Source organism: Aptenodytes forsteri, unplaced genomic scaffold (genome assembly GCF_000699145.1).
Source record: "Aptenodytes forsteri isolate BGI_AS27 unplaced genomic scaffold, ASM69914v1 Scaffold145, whole genome shotgun sequence".
NCBI lineage: Eukaryota > Metazoa > Chordata > Aves > Sphenisciformes > Spheniscidae > Aptenodytes > Aptenodytes forsteri.
Window position 1 is genome coordinate 72806 of NW_008795122.1, and position 19238 is coordinate 92043.

The following is a 19238-nucleotide window of genomic DNA, read 5'->3' on the forward strand; positions in this document are numbered from 1 at the left end:
TACCATCTACCCTGTTTGCCTTGGCAGAGTTACTGGACTGAGAAAACCACCTAAGGAGAATTGCTAATATGGAGATGTTACCATTCAAGGTTATCTCATGCTGTTTTCCTATTAACTTCTCACACGATGAAGTGCTGTAGGATTTGGGGTTTTTTCTTCCTTTTAATTGTTTATAAAGATGAGGAGCTGTATATGTGACTTCCTCAAAATGTTTGTTGGTTCCCTTAGAAACCCGATCCTTTGCCTTGTCTTGGAGAGAAGTCACGCTCTTCGGAACTCATCACAAACTTAGTGGTATCAAGTAAAGTTTGCCTACTGTTTCATTATCTTGTTCAAAAGTTATTCTAGCACTTTATCTCCTTTAAAGTATCTATCTTTCTTCCTTAACTGATGACCCAATGATCTAAATTTAGCCTAAATTTTTTTTAATTTTTTTTTTTAAAAGGCATCAATAAAATGGAATTTATCCTCTGCTCACTCCTCTCGGATGCCTCAATTGTCTGTTTTACCTTACAGTTTCCTACCTATTTCTTTTTTTTTCTCATTGATACAATTTTTCTTCTTTCTCAACCTGTCTCTTTAGCATTCCAAACTCAAAAATTCCCTTCTGTGGTTGCATGTAAAGACACAGTATGATAATTAAATATTCTAAAATATGTACAAAATTCAGTTCAGTGGATTTGCATTAAGCTGTGACTAGTGTCCTAGTCAATGTGGGAAACATACTTTAGAAATTTCAAAAGAAGCATTAAAGCCATTTTTCTCAGAGCCCCAACCTCCTCATGTTTAGGAGATTGTGTAGTCTACCCAGAAGAGTAGATTATTATTGTCATTCATTGGAGTGAAACTGTAGCAGTATCTGTACATACTCTAAAAATTCATTGTCATTATGGGATGTTGTCTTTGACTGCTCTAAATTCCATTTTTTTACAACTATTTTGTTAACTTGGTTGTAGGGACAGGTGGATATTTACACAAAAATTTCATTGTGCTCTTGGGGTAACCAGCCATACCAGGAATACTCACTTTAACTGAACCTGAGATAAATAATTTGAGGGTGACTTGCTCAAGTTTTGAAACAGTTAATGCTCTCTTAGGAGGAGATGAGGGGTAGATAAATGGTGAACAACTGGGAAGCTGGCTCTGAAGCACGTGCTCGTGAATTTGGACACCGACTAATCTGTTTTGGCTGTTGCTGGCACCGCAAATAACAGCATAATGCAAAACCTTCCTGTTTCTTCCCACTCTATCATTTTCACTTTCCACCGAGGGCAAGCAGCGGCCATGGGCCGAGCCCTCAACGGCAGAAGTGGGAGCAGCAGCTTGGCCAAGGTTTCTCACATGGCCGAGTCTGCAGCCTCCCTCTCCCCCCTGCAGCTCTTCTGGCTCTTGTGCTGATCGATGCACAGCAGAGCATGAGTTTGGGAGGTTTCTTCCCCGCTTCGCCAGCCTGGAGTCAATCTGTGACATCGTATGAAGCATATGACTGGTGAGGGGGTGTCAGCCGCAGCCGTATGGCTTGCGTGTGCCCAGGAGCAAAGCTAGACACCTCTAACTGTTTTATGTTGTACCATCTACCCTGTTTGCCTTGGCAGAGTTACTGGACTGAGAAAACCACCTAAGGAGAATTGCTAATATGGAGATGTTACCATTCAAGGTTATCTCATGCTGTTTTCCTATTAACTTCTCACACGATGAAGTGCTGTAGGATTTGGGGTTTTTTCTTCCTTTTAATTGTTTATAAAGATGAGGAGCTGTATATGTGACTTCCTCAAAATGTTTGTTGGTTCCCTTAGAAACCCGATCCTTTGCCTTGTCTTGGAGAGAAGTCACGCTCTTCGGAACTCATCACAAACTTAGTGGTATCAAGTAAAGTTTGCCTACTGTTTCATTATCTTGTTCAAAAGTTATTCTAGCACTTTATCTCCTTTAAAGTATCTATCTTTCTTCCTTAACTGATGACCCAATGATCTAAATTTAGCCTAAATTTTTTTTAATTTTTTTTTTTAAAAGGCATCAATAAAATGGAATTTATCCTCTGCTCACTCCTCTCGGATGCCTCAATTGTCTGTTTTACCTTAGCTTAGGTTGTAGATGTGTGGTAAATCACTCAGTTACTGAAGTGTTCTCTGTACACGCTCTGTTTTGTTCCTGAAACAGAAGTGGTTTGTTGTTGAGGTGTGTATCTGAAGGATAATACTGCCCTGTTCCTTGCATCTGCCTGGGCTTCCAGCTTACGTGTGGCTTCAAGATAATGTGGAAAGCCTGTGTGACTAATGAAGAGTGTGTTGTGATGCTCTTGGACACCAAGAGCTGAAAGTGTAATTTGGTAGTAAAAAATATGCAGAGAACCTATATATAAATGTATAGTAATGCACACTTCATTCTGGAAATATGAAATATGAAATTTCTTGTGTTAGTATATGTGCTAATATAATTCTGTGTGTTAGTCCTACAGATGTAGGGTTTGATTATTTCAAACAATGCTGCCACCACCTGCCCTATGGGTGCCCTCTTTGCCTTTGTATCTGAAGAACTAAAGATAAGTAGCTTCAACCACATCGTCTTCTCCTCCTCCAACCCGCTTTTGCAGTATTTCATGTTCCGGACTGGAAAGGATATTATGGGCTGCCTTGCCTTCAGGTCTGATCATCTCCTTAACGATCCTGTTCTTGCCTTCATGGGCTGTTCTGGCACCAAATCCCTTTTTAGCACTGCTCTCTCTCTTGGCTCTGTCCCATAGAGCATCTAAAGGAAATGTTCCCTGAACAGCTTCTCATCTTCCATTCAGCCTGTTTTCGTTTCTTTCCTTCTGATCGGTGTAGGTGTAGGACAGAGTCCCTGCTGTCCATGTCTTTTCCAGGCGCTTCAACGGCATACCTTCCTGTGCTCCCAGTGGCTGCCCTCTGGGAAGCCACAGCTCCATCAGATGTTGGGAACTTGTAAGGAGCCTCACGTGTCCGTTGTGTCGTTGGACCCACACTGAGAAACCACTTACCCAATACTGGGAATTTTAAATTAATGTAGCCTTCTGTATGGCTATTGCTTCAGCTGGAAGAGATGATGTGGAAAGGATCTTGTGGAAAACCTCTCATATCCTATGTTGCAAGAAGGTTTAGGTATGTTCTCAAGTTTCTGTAAAAGGTAGTTTTAGACTTTCAATGTAACCAAATGATTTATCTTCTGTTTTTCCTCCCAAAGCCCATGTTTTATTCTGAACCATGCTAAATATCATGCTCTGTATGTGAAAAGGTTTTTGTAGTTCAATGTAGAGAAAAATGAATTGTTTTCATTATTTCCTAGACCTTTTTCATCCCCTCCATGTCTTTGTGCCTGCTCCATAAAAGTAATAGGTTTTATCAATCCTGTCTTGATCAAGCCAGCGTTCATCTGTTTCGGACTCTTCTAACTATATTAAGACTAGCTATCAAATAACAAGGAACATATTAAAGCCCTTTTCCTCTGAGGCTCAGACAGTCCTTGCTGCTTCCCTGGAACTACAGCAGTTCCTTGGTTTTTTTTCAGGTATTGCTGTTTAGAGCTAGATTCATGCATTGAGTTTTCTTTACCTGTTGATGCGGAGTTGTACAAAGGATTGGTAGTCTGCTCGACTCGATCTTCAAATAAGAGCACTTTTCTATCTTGAAGCTCAATATAGAATATCTTTGAATCACATAGATGAGAATCTGTGTGAAATGCTGAAATATGTATATACTTTCAAAGTAAATTTGTGTATAGTTGCAATGATCCTCATTCTGACACAACCCCCCATCCCAATTAGCTGAAGAAATATAGATTCAAAACTCTGAAGTCTAGATTGAAAAAAAAAAAAACAAACCCAACCAACCAACCCTGCTGAAGTGCAGTTAAGGCTCTGCTACCCTTATAGAGCAATAAGGAGGGCAAACAAGGTACAGTCACACCTAAAGGAACACTTATTCCAAGAAAATCTGACTGCAGGCATATAGCAAATACGCAGCTTACGCAGATCTGTGTGGGCAAAACATTTTCAAGATCTATTCCTCTGTAAGTATAATTTTTTATCACGTTCCTTAAGAACAGGAGACAGTCTGACAAATTAAGGGAAAATACATTGACCGTAGCTGGTAAGTGGTGACTGGAATTAATCAGAGTCTTGGTATGGTGAAATTCATACACTTTCTTTATGGTCCTATTTGCTCCCCAAATAACCTCCTATATTTTTTGGTTTTAGCAGTGATGTCAGTATCTTGGACAAAGTTCAGCAAAGGAACTATATTTGTTTTAAATTTTCCCAGTAGTTCCTTACATCATATTATGGCTCAAAAATAACTAAATATTGTCATCATGTTTGGTTTGTGCTTTTGATTTCAATTCCCAAGTTGTGTAACTCTTTCAAAATCACTCAAGCCTGATTCAAACTCCTAGAGCAACTGTAATACTAAAAATGGGAAGAGGGCCTGGTCAGTGTTTGCGTAAATAAAAATGCCATTTGCCTCCTTGCTTGTACTTGGAAGGATGCTTGTGTAAGTTACTGAAGCTGAGGAGTAAGATCAGTAGCAAATGATGATCTTCAGTGATGCGGTTTCTGTTGGAAAGGAGCATCTAAGAGAAGGTTGTTTATGTATGTTTGACGTAGGCTGGCAGATGGGTGGCTTCAAAGATCTTCAAGGAAATGTTGAATGAATGCATATAAGGATTTCTTTAAATCACAGAAGATTGGACTGAGGTGGGAAAATAGAACGGTAAGTGCCTTTGGGGTTCCCTGTCATTTAGAAAGTAAAGATTTAAGCTTGGCTGTGAGAAGGCATTGAAGCAGTCGTGAAGGAAAGTGAGTCTGGCATGAATGTATTTAATCAGATGTAGAGTCAAGGTAATGATGAATAATGACTAAATACATTTGTAAACAGGTGCAAAACATTTTTTTTTTCCCCCTGCCTGGAGAGCTGCCACTGTTATGTGATAGCTTAATATTTCAGCTAGAACTACAGCTGGAAAGGCAATGATATTGAATGATTTTCATTATCCATTCTGTGCTGCTGACATGGACATAGCTATGTAAAAGAATACTAAAATAAACTCATCAAATAGACTTTGCAAAAAGCTTTACAAAAAGGCTTTTTTTTTTTTTTTTTGTAAATGAGTTTTCATCTGTGGAAACCCTTTGTAAGAGCTCTGGGCTGCTGATTGAGGTTTACAAGTAATTTTTTAAACCTATACCACTTAACGTACTGAGCTACAGCTATAAAATGCCTTACCCCTGAACTTGTCACTACTGCTGCTCTGTGATGTGGCAAGTGGCCTTTGAAAATGGACCACTCTCTGGGCCAGTCTGGTATCAGCTTGTGAATTTTTCCAGTAGTACTGTTATAGCACCAGGACTCTGTTGTAGATGCTGCATAAATTTGCAGCAGAACTGCAATCCCTAATCTAGGACAATTAGTGATAGTTGCTAGACTTGTGCTTATTAAAACATTAGGAGTAACTTGTTTTCAAACTGTGTTTCTTTGATTCACTAGGGTCATGCTATGGGTGTCTGGAAACGTGTTCAGTTTTGATGCGATCAGAACGTTGACTTAACTTCTTGCTGTCACTGCCTTATATTCAGAGCACCTAATTTTACACATCTAACATCTATATGTCTTATAAAAACCTGCACAGTAGAGATTGTAACATTCCTGAGGCTAGAAGGAGAGCAAGAAAGCAAAAGCATCACTAGCTAACTGAGGATTATTATTTTTAATTCAGTATAGCATCCATAAACAGACTTGAATAGGACCACTTGGTTTAAAAGCCTAAGTAGAGAGAGTCCTTAATAATAAATATTTCTTCTAGCCTTGGATTTTTGAACTTGGAAAATATATGAATGTGCCAGTACAAAATATATAATGTAGTTTAGCTTTCCACCAATGTTTTTTGTTTTCCAGCTGTTTCTAAATGTTTGGTTCAACATATAACAATGTGAACATACCAAATGTAAACATCGTCTTTTTAACACAGTGTATTATGTTGCCTTGTTTCAGAGTTGTATTTCAGCTTGAATAGTATAATGTCAATACTGAGAAAGCAGGATGCCAAAATAGACAGTATTGACCAATTATCCAGGTATTTAGAAAGTTCTAGTTAATTTTGTAAAGACAAAATTGTCCAAAAATCTTATGTTAATAACATATAATTTATTACCTTGGAAATCCATTCTGTATTTTAAATTGGACTACTGCTGGATTCAGAAGGATGAAAACCACTGCTGAAGTGTATCAGATTATTCATGGCCCATAGGGGAACTGTGCGCTACAGAAAAGCAGGTGTCTCCTTTCACTAGGAAGGCTTTCCATTATAGGAACAGGATTCGGAGGGACACATGGATGCCTGCAGAATCCTAAAAATCTCTGCTTCCTGCTATTCTACACCCTTTTTCAACAACCTTTTGGCAATATGAGGCAAAATCATGTTTACTCGAGTTCTATACTTGCATAGCAAAATTGCAATTTCTTTCAAGTAATTTTATTTGGGAGACTGAGCTTTGTGATGATAAAGTAAATTTTTTTTTTTTTTCTGTCACCTATTCATTAATGCACAGGGTGTAGTGATAAAAATCATGTAAATTTCTTAACCATATTCAAGTAGTTTCTGTACCTATCCCATTCATGAAGCCTGGGAGGTGTCGTAGTGGTGGTGGCCTTGTGGTGGAAGCTGTAGGGGTCTCTCAATTTCCCAACCCTGCACTGCCCAGAACAGAGGAGCTCCCTGGGTCAAGGCTCTCCCAGAGCAGCCGTGGTAGACAGTAAATGAAGAAAAGCTAAAAGCACCAGATCACTGTAGAGAGTCCATCAGAGCTCAACAAAAAACAAATTATGGGTGTCTTTGTGGAAAGGCAAGAATTGCCAAACACTGTATTAAGGTCCTAAAGGAAGGCTAAGAAGCTGGCAACGGTGCGAAAAAAACCCTTGTGTTGCAAGGCTCCTCTTTGTGTAGGTCATGGGGATGATGAAGATGATGTGTTATCCATCCTTGTCCCACCAGGGAATGGTTCATATTTTCTACGTATTTTCCCCTTTCTTCTGTATGTTACATTTGAGAGGAGTAATTCTTCCAGAATTAAGGTGCGTTTTGTCCTAAAAACAAGCGTCCACCTGCAGAGGTTATTCTGGAATAGCCCTTCGGTAATGTTTTATTCTGAAGGAGCATTTGCAATTTGTTGTTGTGACAAGTAGCACTAAGTCTCTGCTGTTAGTAAGCCACTTGTGACAATGTTCTTGAAGCAATGGGGTTTTTTTATCACTTGATAGTTTTTAGCTCTAGGGATGGAAATTGAATTTCCAATTGAATATAAGTTAGTGATCAATTGGTGACAAACAGCTTCAGAAAAACAGACAGATTGTAAAATCTTTGGCGCTCTATGCTGTGAGATTAGGTGTCGACAGCATTCCTTTGGGGTGATGTGAAGTCTCGGAGAAAACACCCTGGCAGGTTTTTATCTAAATCACAAAGGAGTGTTCAGAGACAGTGAAAACCCTGAGGGAAATCTTTGCACTGGTGTGCTTGGAGTAGATGTATCGCTTCAAGGTAAAGTATTGGGCTTGCCCCTGTCGTGATTTAGTTCAGGTTACTTGATGTGAAATTGGGCTTCCACAGACGGGTTCCCCACTGCCCACCGATACATTGCCCCTGTAGGATAGGTAACCTATATTGATGTGGAGGGAGGAGGAGGGGAAAAAAAAAAAAAGAAGAAATGTTTTAGACAGGGTATTGCAGTTTCCTACTGCTCTTGGAGCCAATTCACCTTCTGGAATAGTACTTTCAAAAGCAAACGTATTTCCATTATTGGTGTATCCTCACTGAAATGCTTAAGATATTCTAAGTTTCTCATTCAGTTCTATGGTAGGGAATTTCTTTTTTCTCAAAGGCATCCAGTAGTGTAGGATCCTTCTGCTATAGCAGTGTGTACGTTCAGCAGGGAACCTAAGGTGGTCAAGGAGGATAGAGCTAGTCAAAGCTAGCGAATCTTAAATATGCTGTAGAGTGTATGTTAAAAGTTGGAAAACTTATTTCATTTTTATTTCTTTAGAGTTTTCACCATTTTGTGGTATTATGAAGTTATATTGCATATCTTGTGGTATTGCAGATATGTTCCTAAGATGTTTAAGTCACTGTGCTGTATTTTACAACTGCTTTGCTCTGAAATTTTCACATATGTGCACATATCTACTGTCATACAGGCTTTAAGAGCTGTATGCACTTCTTGATGGTTTGGGTTTTTTAGTACCAATATTTTAATGCATCTAGAAGGACAATTTTTTGTTGCCTACTCTCCACTGTCTTGAAGATAAGAAAGCTCACTGGTAGTTGGGTCTTGGTGACACTGCTTAATGATTCTCAAATCTCTTCAGAGTAACTTTTCTCAATTTTCCTTTATATTGCTGCTTCATTTTACCATGTACCAACAGGAATGGGAATGTTTTGGGATGTAGTTAATTAGGATAAAATCTTCTGTATATACAAATACTTTCTTTAGTTCTAGGAGTGATTACTGACTTGCCTGTTGCAGGGCAAGAGGAGATACAGTTATCCTGGGAAACCTATCGAGTGTATCACCAGAAACTGCAGGAAGGTGAGAGGCTGTTTGTGTCCCCCCAGAGTGTCACAGTCGCCCAAAAAGATCAAGTCTGGAGCATCTATTCGCTTTTAACCTACCTTTCACCATCCTGTGGTCACCATAGTTTCAAATGTTCATACGATTTAATCTTGAAGGTAGACTTTTGCATAGTTTTGTTTTGAAAGTTAGCTGGGAATCAAAGTGTGAATTAGAGTAACGCAAAAGATGCTGCTTCTAATTTCTTAACGCTACTGATGGGGTTAAGAACACCTACAGTAGTCAGAGCTACGTTTCCAGACCTCAGCAATTCAGGCAGGGTGTCCTCATAAGAGGAATGGAAAATCTTCAATAAGACTATTTCAGTGACTGTGCTGTTGCTATAGGATTGTCATAATTTCATTGTGAAATCTTCAGTTGGAAAGAGAAGCTCTTTTATGCTTCACTTTTTCATTAAGGTAATTTTCATTAGTGCCATTTTGTGATGATGATACATATTTGTGTCTACATGACACGTTTAGAAAGAATGGACTTTCTAAATAAGTAATTTACAAATATTCTATATATGAATCAAAATCTAGGTATCTAGTGTTTTAGTTTTCAACAGGGAAATTATTAGATTAATTGCTGGTAAAGAGAATAATACTGTTAAGTCATCTGTGAATTATTTGAAATTACGTCTCTATTTCTTTGTACAGTACTTCATGTGGCTCTACTATCACTAGTACAAATCATGAAGTCCGCTTTTAGCATCTGGCAATAGTCTGGAGTTTTTGAACAGTGGCACAGAAGATAACAGGGTATCCCTTTGGTCAGAGTGCATGTGTAACCCAGTCTGTGGCAATGGAAGTTCATGCTTGCAATGACATGAAAAATATATCCTTGAAATACGCAATTAATTATGTTTATGATTAAGGAGTAATCATTCTACTATATGATATATGGTTTTAGTGCAAATGTGAGTTGAGTGACAAATATACATTATCATAATTTTCTTACAATATTTATTTCAACTGTAAGATGAGTCTTTCTAATTTTTTTTTATTTGTGTAGCACTATTCAGGGAAATGGGAACACACGTTGGTTACTCTTCCATTTTTAGAGCAAGCCCTGCACTGATGCGTGAGGCTGTGCATTAGCTGAGAAAAATCTTCTGTAGTTCTCAAGGGGTGCTTGGACAACAATCTCAGAATAGGGTTACTTAGTGCATTGAACAACACAAGAGTAAAACCGACAAAATTTTGCACTCTAAGAATAATTTAATATAAATTATAGCCTACTCTGGGTTGAAGTCTTAAGCAGGAACAAGACTATGGAATAATGCTGAAGTTGAAGTTTCATGCTAAAGCCACTTCCCCACCCAGAGGTTTACGTGCAGTCAGATTTCCCTTTAATCCCAAATATGTGAAATATAAAAAAGCATTAAAAATATCTAACTAGAAATTCCAACTTTGAACAGCCAAATTCCTCTCTCTTACTGACAGCGACAGTGGGTGAAACTTAATTTTTTGTTAACAGGTGTACCCAAAGTCAAAGGAAAGCTGGGTAAGAACGGTTATGCAAAGAACTCAAACCAGAAATCTAGACTCCTGGTTTCTGAATAGCAGATCAAATAAATGTTTGTGTGTTTCCATCCAATTGCCCGTGTAGCTTTCTTGATATTTCCAACTAAATTCCTGGGATGAAATACATTTATTCTTAGTAATCTCTGTAGTGTGCTAAAGCAAGCCACCATAATGGCAATATTCTCTTACATTCTTTCCACGTCTATAGAATAAAGGTTACTTGAGTATTTTAGCACAACTGAAACCTGGAATTGAAGACTTTCATCTCACTTACGAAATAATGGTTATGAAATTCAGATTCCAGTCTGTGATTTTGTCATTAAGTCCAAGGGGGTTTTATTCATTGTTTTACTGTTTGCTTAAATATGACCATCTGGACAGACAAAAGAAAGAATCTTTCTGTGACTTGTTGTTTGGTTTGGGTTTTTTTATAATAATGCCAATAACTCTTCCAGTTATTCATGCTGGCCAAGCATTATTAGAAAAGGTCAAATAGTGTCAGAAAAAAAAAAAAAAAAAATCATTAAAGAAAATAATTTGCCTTTAAAAACTTCACTGGAAGACTTTCAAAAATTTTTTTAACAAAGAAAATTACAAAACATTCTTTACTGTCTGAAGCCCACGCAGCTCACAGACTGGGGGGGCTTGTTGGAAGTCTCGTGACCTGGGCCACCAATGAATGATGAGAGAAGACTTAAAAATTAACTGGAACAAAGGATGAAAATATTATTCCTCCTCCTACCTGGTGAACGAGTCTATACCATTCTCTCCTTGCCCCACATAATATATAATTACTTATTCCACATTAGGCAGTAGTACTTCAGTAAAATTATCCCATAGCTTGAGAGTGCATTCATTCAGGAGGAAAGAAACACAGAATTTAGGCAGCTTCCCCTACGTTTAAAAAACCCAAACACACACACACAAAAAACAAATAACAATAAAAACCCCACAAAAACCCAACCAAACCACAAAAAAAACCCCACCACCAAAAACCAAAACCACAAAAAACCCCCCAATGACAACAACACAACACACTTAGGTAAAAGGGAAGGAGGACCAAAAGAATTTTGTTATGCAGTTGAACCTTTGTAGGACAGATTTGGTGTTAGGGATTACAAGATTTAGGCAGTTGTAGATCCTGACACAGAAATGTAGATGTTTGTGAGTGGCACCTGTGTGTTAGACTTAACTATCTAAAATATCTATTTTGAATTTACTCTTTAAATGTTGTCAAGTTGTCAAGGTTTGGGTTGAAAAAGGTATTTTCAGGGATGTCTTTTGGAAAATATTAATCCATTGTATCCCTCTCCTGTAATTTACAGTAGAGAGAGAATATTAATGCCAGGAGACTTTCAAAGATGCTGATCCATTAATATATCACCTTCTTGAGTCCCAGAGGAAAAGTTACCAAGTTACTTATTCTCCAGAAGATCATCCTGTTTGAGAGAGGATTTGCCTGATTTTAGAGAAACAATTTTAGGTGCAAGATGGAGATCAGTTATCTCATTAATTTATTAAATTTTTTCCACATGACCTTCTGGATATTATCTGTAGGATACTTGAAAACTTACATTTTGTGTAGAATGCAAAACGTATTACTCTATTGAATACAAGTTTAAAGCAAGATGTCTCAGCACAGTAGGGCTTCTCAGATCCAGTAAACACTTATTTTTCTGTCATCATTTCAATAATAATCAAAATCATTGGCAATTCAAGGTGCCTGGTTCTGATTTCCATTTTAATGCCACACAACCTTGAGTTTTGCTTAAGTTTCACAAGCTTTTAGGAAAGCAGGAGTTGATGAAGTTATGCTTTGGTTTGGGTTTTGGTGTGGGGGGTTTTTTCCCTCCTTTGTTATGATAAGTATTTGGCTATTACAGAAGAAAATTCGGCTTTTATTTTTCCGTAAAGCTGGCTATAAGTGCCTACATATCTTGTGATTTGTGAAATAAAAGGTCTGATAGTGGTAAAGGCTATAGAGGCAATACAGTGAAGTGCAAAAGGAGCTTTCATGGATTGACAACTGTCTGATTTGCCTTATCATCATGTCATACTTGCATGGATGGGTGGGAACTGCTCTAGACATGAAAACTTGATGCTTTGGCTCAAGAAAGGGACAGAAGGTCATTCTTGAAATGATTCCCTTTAAGCTTATCTGTTTCTATTTCGATTTTTCAGTTTCATGCTTGTTTCAGTTTGTTTAGCACTCTTGAACAGGTAAAGCACATAGAAACAATACTCTGAAAGAAAAGGTTTTAAATCACTTCACTGACTTCAAACATCAGTTCTGCCTCCTTGAGTTTGCAAGAAAGAACCCACAGGTGTTGCAGCTAAAGAAACAGCTGTCAAAATATTGAGTCAACTTTTTTTATTGTGTGGTTATTTTCTTTTCTGCTGTCTGCACTGATAGTAGTAACTCTTATCTAATAGGAATGTCCCTTTCTGCACGCCAGATGGGACCGTTCCCAAGTTGTGCAGAGGTAGCCCTCTGGGATCAGCGAGTTCTCCTGGGCCCCTTCACCTTTCAGGGCAGCTTTCCACCGTGATCCCACCTGCCAACTGCTGAAATAAACCAGAAGCCCAGGGCTGCTGTCCTGTTATTTTGCCTCCCTCATTTCCCTTGCCTCTGCTGTCTCATAGTCATTACAAGACGGTTACCCTCATTCATCACATTCCTATCCAGGTGTGAGTAGCAGAGCCAGCGGAAGTTCTCTCATGCAGCCCATCCCGCACCTGTCTCCAACAACCTCCACAAATCTCTAGGATTGCTGGTGCCCTGCTGTGTTGCCCTTCCAGTAGGTGCCGGGGTGGTTAAAGTCCCCATGTTAACCGGTGACCATGAAGTTTCATCTAGTTCTTTAAAGAAGGCTTCCTCATTTCTTGATTAGATGGTCCGTAACAGACACCCACCATGATGTCTCCCTTGTTGGGAGACATATCTTTGATCCCAATGGCTCTGCAAATGCTTGGAGAATCCTAATTCCTCCCGCATGTTTCCCACTATGTATGAGGTTGTGTATGGGCACTGGAGATGGACCTGATGGTTTTGCAGCTTGCTCAGGGGCAGTGCCACCCCTCCATTCATGCATACTTCCCCTATTCCCACACTCACTAGGGACTTGGACTCCACCCCTCAAATAACCTAGATATAACAAATAAAACTCTGCTCACTGGTTTGCAAGCCTGCTGGCAAGCATGCTCTTTGCCACTTTGTCAGGTAGATCCCACCTCTCCCCAGTAGTGCTCGCCCTCAAAGAGGGTCCTGCCAACACAGAAACCAAAGCCCTGCCTGCAACCAGCCGCGCGGCCAGCTGCTGAGGCTTTCTAATAGCAAAGTAGGCATTTACAGCACTCTTGCTACTTCTCCCTGTCAGGAGAGAGGCTTGTTCTACCTGTATAAACATCATACAAATGCAGTTGTCTTTAACTGTTAAAGTGAAACTCTGATACCTTTTCTTTTAATAAACCGTGTATGAGTTGTTATTGCTTCTAGAACTGTGCAGAAACTATGTAGGTCAAGTATGTATAGGGAAGTCAGGTCCTTGTCTGCACGCATGGCACATTTGGGAGCGAAGCCGGCTTTTGAGACCTGGTTTCTTTGCTGCTAAAGTACTAACCACGTTGTCTTGCCTTTGGTATGTACCTTATACAACAAGGATAGTTTTTTTTCTCTCTGTGGAAGAGTGGAAAGAACAAACTGTGAGGCTTGTGGAGAGGTGTTAGATCAGCCCAGGCTAATTCAACCTCACCAGCTCTAGCAAGAGAAGCTCAAGTGCTTGGTCCTGGTCAGCCGACTTGCAGGCATACATCCAACTTTTTGCTGCTGCATCTCAACTATTGCTCTCACACTAAGTAGATGATGCTTAGCTCAGATATGTCTGTCTAGTTTGTAACTGCATATTCTACTTACAAGAAGCTTTAACTTTTTATTGTGAAAATACAGTAGCAGGTACGGTTAGAAGAGCTCAATCTCAGCTGACAGAGCATCCCACCCTTCCTGTCATTGTAATGGGCAGGATTTAATATGGATAGCTTACAAGTTGTGGTATAAGCAAGCTGTGGGTGTACTGGAGACGTTGGTGTTTGCTGTAAGCTGGTGGAGAAGGTGTTGCTAAATCTCTGAGTGAGATCCATGGCAACGCTACCAAGGAACAATTGGCTTCCGAACCAGAATTAGGGTCCGTGGGAGCGGATCTGGAAATGCCTTGTGAAGGCTGCATGGCCAAAACCGAGTAATCGCATTTTGTTCTAACTAAGCTCCTTCTTAATCACAGTCGAGAGAAATTTGTGGAACCAATTTTTGGTTCTTTTCAGCTAAAGATCTGAAGTTTAGCCATATCTAATCCAAACAACAGATACCGAGGATTGAGTTGTGCCTTCTGTAGGCATAATTGGTTTTGAGATCCACTCAAAAACAGAAAAAAAGAAAGAGGACTGTCATATATGATTATGTGGTAGTAACAATTAATGCAGATCTAGTCAAATGAGATCTTGTACAATTGAGGTGGGAGATTTAAAGAAGTGGGCAGTCACGGACAGCTACAGATTTCTGAAGCGTTTTGTAAAGGCCAGTGGTCTTTAACACAAGTACACAGATAAAAGTAAGGTTACAGGAGTATCACTGTCGCCAGAAGAAAATGGTGGTAAAAGGTCCAGGTCTCTGTGCAGGATCTCTTAATAGACCGGTATCTTGCTGCCTAAAACTTGTGCTCTGAAATAAGAACCAGTAAAAAGTAACTCGCTATTGCTCATTACATACGATGACAGAATATGTAAGAAAAACGTCACCAATAAATATCTTCTTCACCAATGGTTAAGATGGAAAATGTCTTTTACTGAAAAATACCTTCCCCCCCCAATGTTCCTAAGACTGCTATTTTTAAACATAAATAAGTAAATGAATCCCTTCTGAAGTTTTTAATATGGATAAAGCACTAAAAAGCTAGGGTGTTTTCTGAACACTTTTTTCCCTGGAATCTGAAAATTTCTGTGCATTTTTTTAACTTTACTATGAATGTTTCCATGAACAAAGATGGAGCTTTAAAAAAAAAAAAGAAAGAAAAAGAGAGTTTTAATAGCAGATAAAATTTTTGACAAGCAGAGAAACCTAAGATGATAGTAAGCCCAAAGATGACTGTACTTTTTTCCATCTGAAAATTTCTGTGCATTTTTTTAACTTTACTATGAAATGAATCCGAAGTTTTTAATATGGATAAAGCACTAAAAAGCTAGGGTGTTTTCTGAACACTTTTTTCCTTTCCCTCTGAAAATTTCTGTGCATTTTTTTAACTTTACTATGAATGTTTCCATGAACAAAGATGGAGCTTTAAAAAAAAAAAAGAAAGAAAAAGAGAGTTTTAATAGCAGATAAAATTTTTGACAAGCAGAGAAACCTAAGATGATAGTAAGCCCAAAGATGACTGTCATCTTGTGGCAACTAGAGCTTGAGTCTAGATCTGAGTTGGTTGATAAGGAAAGTTGAGACAGTTGTTTGGGAACAAGAAGGGTGAAATGCTCTTAGAAATCAGAAGAGAAATCTGTGAGGATGCCTTAATAACATTTCCAGTTTTGATAAGATATTCAAAATCTGAAATAAAGACATTGGTACAAAAGAGTAGATTAATAGATGCGTTAGCCACAAGTTAATCATAAAAGCTAACAAATAAAAGGTGTGAGGCAAGTAGCCTGAGAATATTTCAGAGACAACACAGTGGCCTCAAAAGAGAATATTTTGGGCAGCTGCATTTTCTATCTCCCTAGGAAAATAGCATCACTATAAAGGCAATGTTCTGTCTGAATGGGTGCCAGGTAAGAAATTCTTCTGGAGAAAAACCAAACAAAACCAGATTAAATAAGTTTGATTAGTTTGATTTATCAAGTTTTTTGGCAACTGTTGATGCATAGCGTTGTGGGGACTCAGATCCATGAGATCTGACTGCAGGTTAGTGTATAAAATTCTGATGCTGTGGCTGCATATTGTGATGTGACTTTAGAGGAATGCTTCTGCACTGGGGAAAAACCCAGTTTTACTGTGCTCTTAGAATAATTCCTGTCTAGAAGGAAAATAATTATGATAAAGTTATGCTGCTGTTAGTTGGCGTAACCCATGCTCATTGGTACCCCTGGATGTACAATGATTGTTACTGGAATCCTGTGGACTTGTTCCACGCTACAATGGGTGAGCAACGCAACTGAACAGAAACCTCTGGCTAGATGGTGAGGTGAAGCTTCAGCGTATTGTGGTAGGTGTCACCTATTGCAGCAAAGCAACATGCTTTTTTTTTCCCTGGACTAGCACCTAGGCTGTGCTATCCCACATGACAGCAGCATACAGTAGGCAGCTGAGCTCAGCCTGAAGGCATGTGTTTGACGTGCCTCCCGCTTGTCCGACCACCTGGCGCCACGCGCGAGGCGAAGCTGCAACCTGATGCTATAATGTGTGACAGCCAGGTGTTCAGTTTTGCTGTTTCATATGTCAGCGTTACCAAACTTGATGAAAAGCAACGTGAAAAACGATGACAAAAATGCTAACAGGAGAGCGGATTGCTGTTTGACTAAAATCGGAATAAACCTCTCATTCAAAGATGCAGATGCTAGAGCATAAATAAAGTCTTTGCTCTGTATGTTGTGTATGATGCTTAAGAAAGAGCACTATTTTGGAGTGCTTTATGGCATTGAATTTGCAGTGCTATCTCCCTAATACTATTGCTTGGTTGGGAAGGCAATTGCTCCTCTCCTAGGTGAAAAACTAATGAGGAAAAAAAAATTGACTATTTCTGCAGGAAAAGTCCATTAATCGAATAATCTTAACTGCAAGCTATTAGCCAAGTCATCAGTAATTATATTTTGGATTGCTACATATTCAGATTATGATGCAACAGATTATGATTAAGTTAGATTTACTTTAAACCATCTTTTAATCTTGGCAAAGAACAAACCTTTTCCAGACTTTTTAGTTTAAGCATTCTTATGGTAGAGGAAGTCAAAGTTTAGGCAAATGCCTCCAGTATCATCCTGGATTTGGGAAGATAAAATCTTTCTTACTGTCTTGGTTACATCCCATCAAATTATTTAACTCCTTTAAATTTCAGGATTTATATTATGCTCAGTTCCTTGAAATATGTAGAAGCAGACCATCCTTTGCATGACTAGTTTACAATCAACGTGTTACACTTTACAAACTGCCTTTTCTAAGTTTTGTGGAAGCTGTCTACCAAGTAATGCCTCCATAATGCTTTCCAGGATACTCTTCCTATACCATCATAATCTTTAAGGGCTCTTATTAATTTTACTGGTGAAACATGGAACATAAGGTACATTTCCTGCCAAAAACGAGCATTATTATGCTTTTCTGCCTAACCAGATCTCACCCAAAGGTCATACAGCATTCACCAGGAGTAACAGAAAAGACAGTGCTGAGCCAGGGCTTGTCCCTCTGCCTTTCCACAGGCAGGATTCATTCGAGCTGAATCCTTTCAGCTCTTGAAGAGGGATTGGCTTTACTTTACGGACTCAAGGTAGTATGATAAATATAATGGAAAAGCAACAAGTTTGAAATTAAACTTGGTTATTGACTTGTAAGTGAAAGACATTTCTGTAGGGAGAAACGGTAATTGCTTTTAGGGTCACTGGTTACTTTGGATGTATAATTAGATTAAGGGCACAAATAGCCTCTAGGTTAAGAACTGATGCATCGCAGGTTGACTCATGGACACTAAGCTATTTTATTTTCTCTGGACACTACTATTTTGAAAGCGTGCTTAGTGTGAATTATGTCCACTTCTGAAGAAAAGGAACAGTCTTTCCTGTAGCCTCAGAAAGCCTTAGCGGTCAAGGCTGGTGAAAGTCAGCCAGATTTACACCCAAAATGCTGCAAAGCTCATTGCTGATCTTGGCACCTCATCTACAGAGGGTTTCAAGGCTTCTTGTCATCTATACTTCTGGAGTACTGAAAAACACACAGTAGAGTACCCACTGTAATAGTTCTTCATATCTCAGGTTCACCCTGTCCAACCACCAAAGAGAATGATTCTGCTTAATTTATCAATACACCTAGTAATTAATTGCAGTAGTTTACCGTTGAATGAACTGTATGTTTGCACTTCTCCTTTGCTTTTTTTCCACAAGATTGCTTCAGCAGATGCTGGCACTATCACTTATTTTATGATTATTTAGAAATAGCCAAGAATGAACGGAGCTGTACTTCTTACCTATTCAAATGCAGAAGTTGGCCTGTAACCCTAACTTCTTCCTTCCGATCTCATCAGGGCTTTTATAAACTAAACAGGAGAGAGAATTGGTGCTTTAGTGTTTCCAGAGCTCGTTAACATCTTATTTTTATGGATTCAAACATGCTACACATGTATTTCAAAGGAGAGTTACAGTCTTACTGCTTGCAGGGGAAGATTGCATAGAGAAGCAGATGCAGTCGCATTAGTAATTTACTGACACTTTGCCATGTGTCTTAGTACTAAATCAATGTATAGATATCTACTTGCTGTAGATAACATTGGGATGAAGCTGAAGTGCAAGCACATGGCTAACTTGGGTCAGTTAAAACAGATAACTAAGGTTCTTCATGACATTTCTGCTGAATTACATAGGTACAGTGTTGTTTTGAAATAAACTTGTCATGTAGAGCTTCCAGTTAGTGTCTTCTGTAACCTACTATTTCCTAACTTTTTTGAATAATTATTCACTAAATTTGTAAGTGGAGGTGGGATCACTTGGTTATTAAGTTTGTCCATCCAGTACTTCAGATTATAATACCCTGCTTTGTCTTGCTGTAACTTTAACAAAATCTAACTGCCTGGACTGAACTGTCCAAGCCTAGTCTCAGGCTGATTTCTTTTTAAGACATTTAGCCAAAAGAGCTCATTCGCAGCCAAGAATGAGTCAATTCAATAATCTCTGTGATTAAAAAAGAAACCACCCAAAAAACCCTACGAAAAAACCCAAAACACCAATGAACAACCACAAACCCCCAAACCTAGACTCTACAGAACTGAGGAGAAGCTACCTAAAACTATGAATGGATTTGGCCTTTAGTTGTTCCTTTGAAATCTGCTCATATTTAGTAAAACAGTGCATCTGTGAAA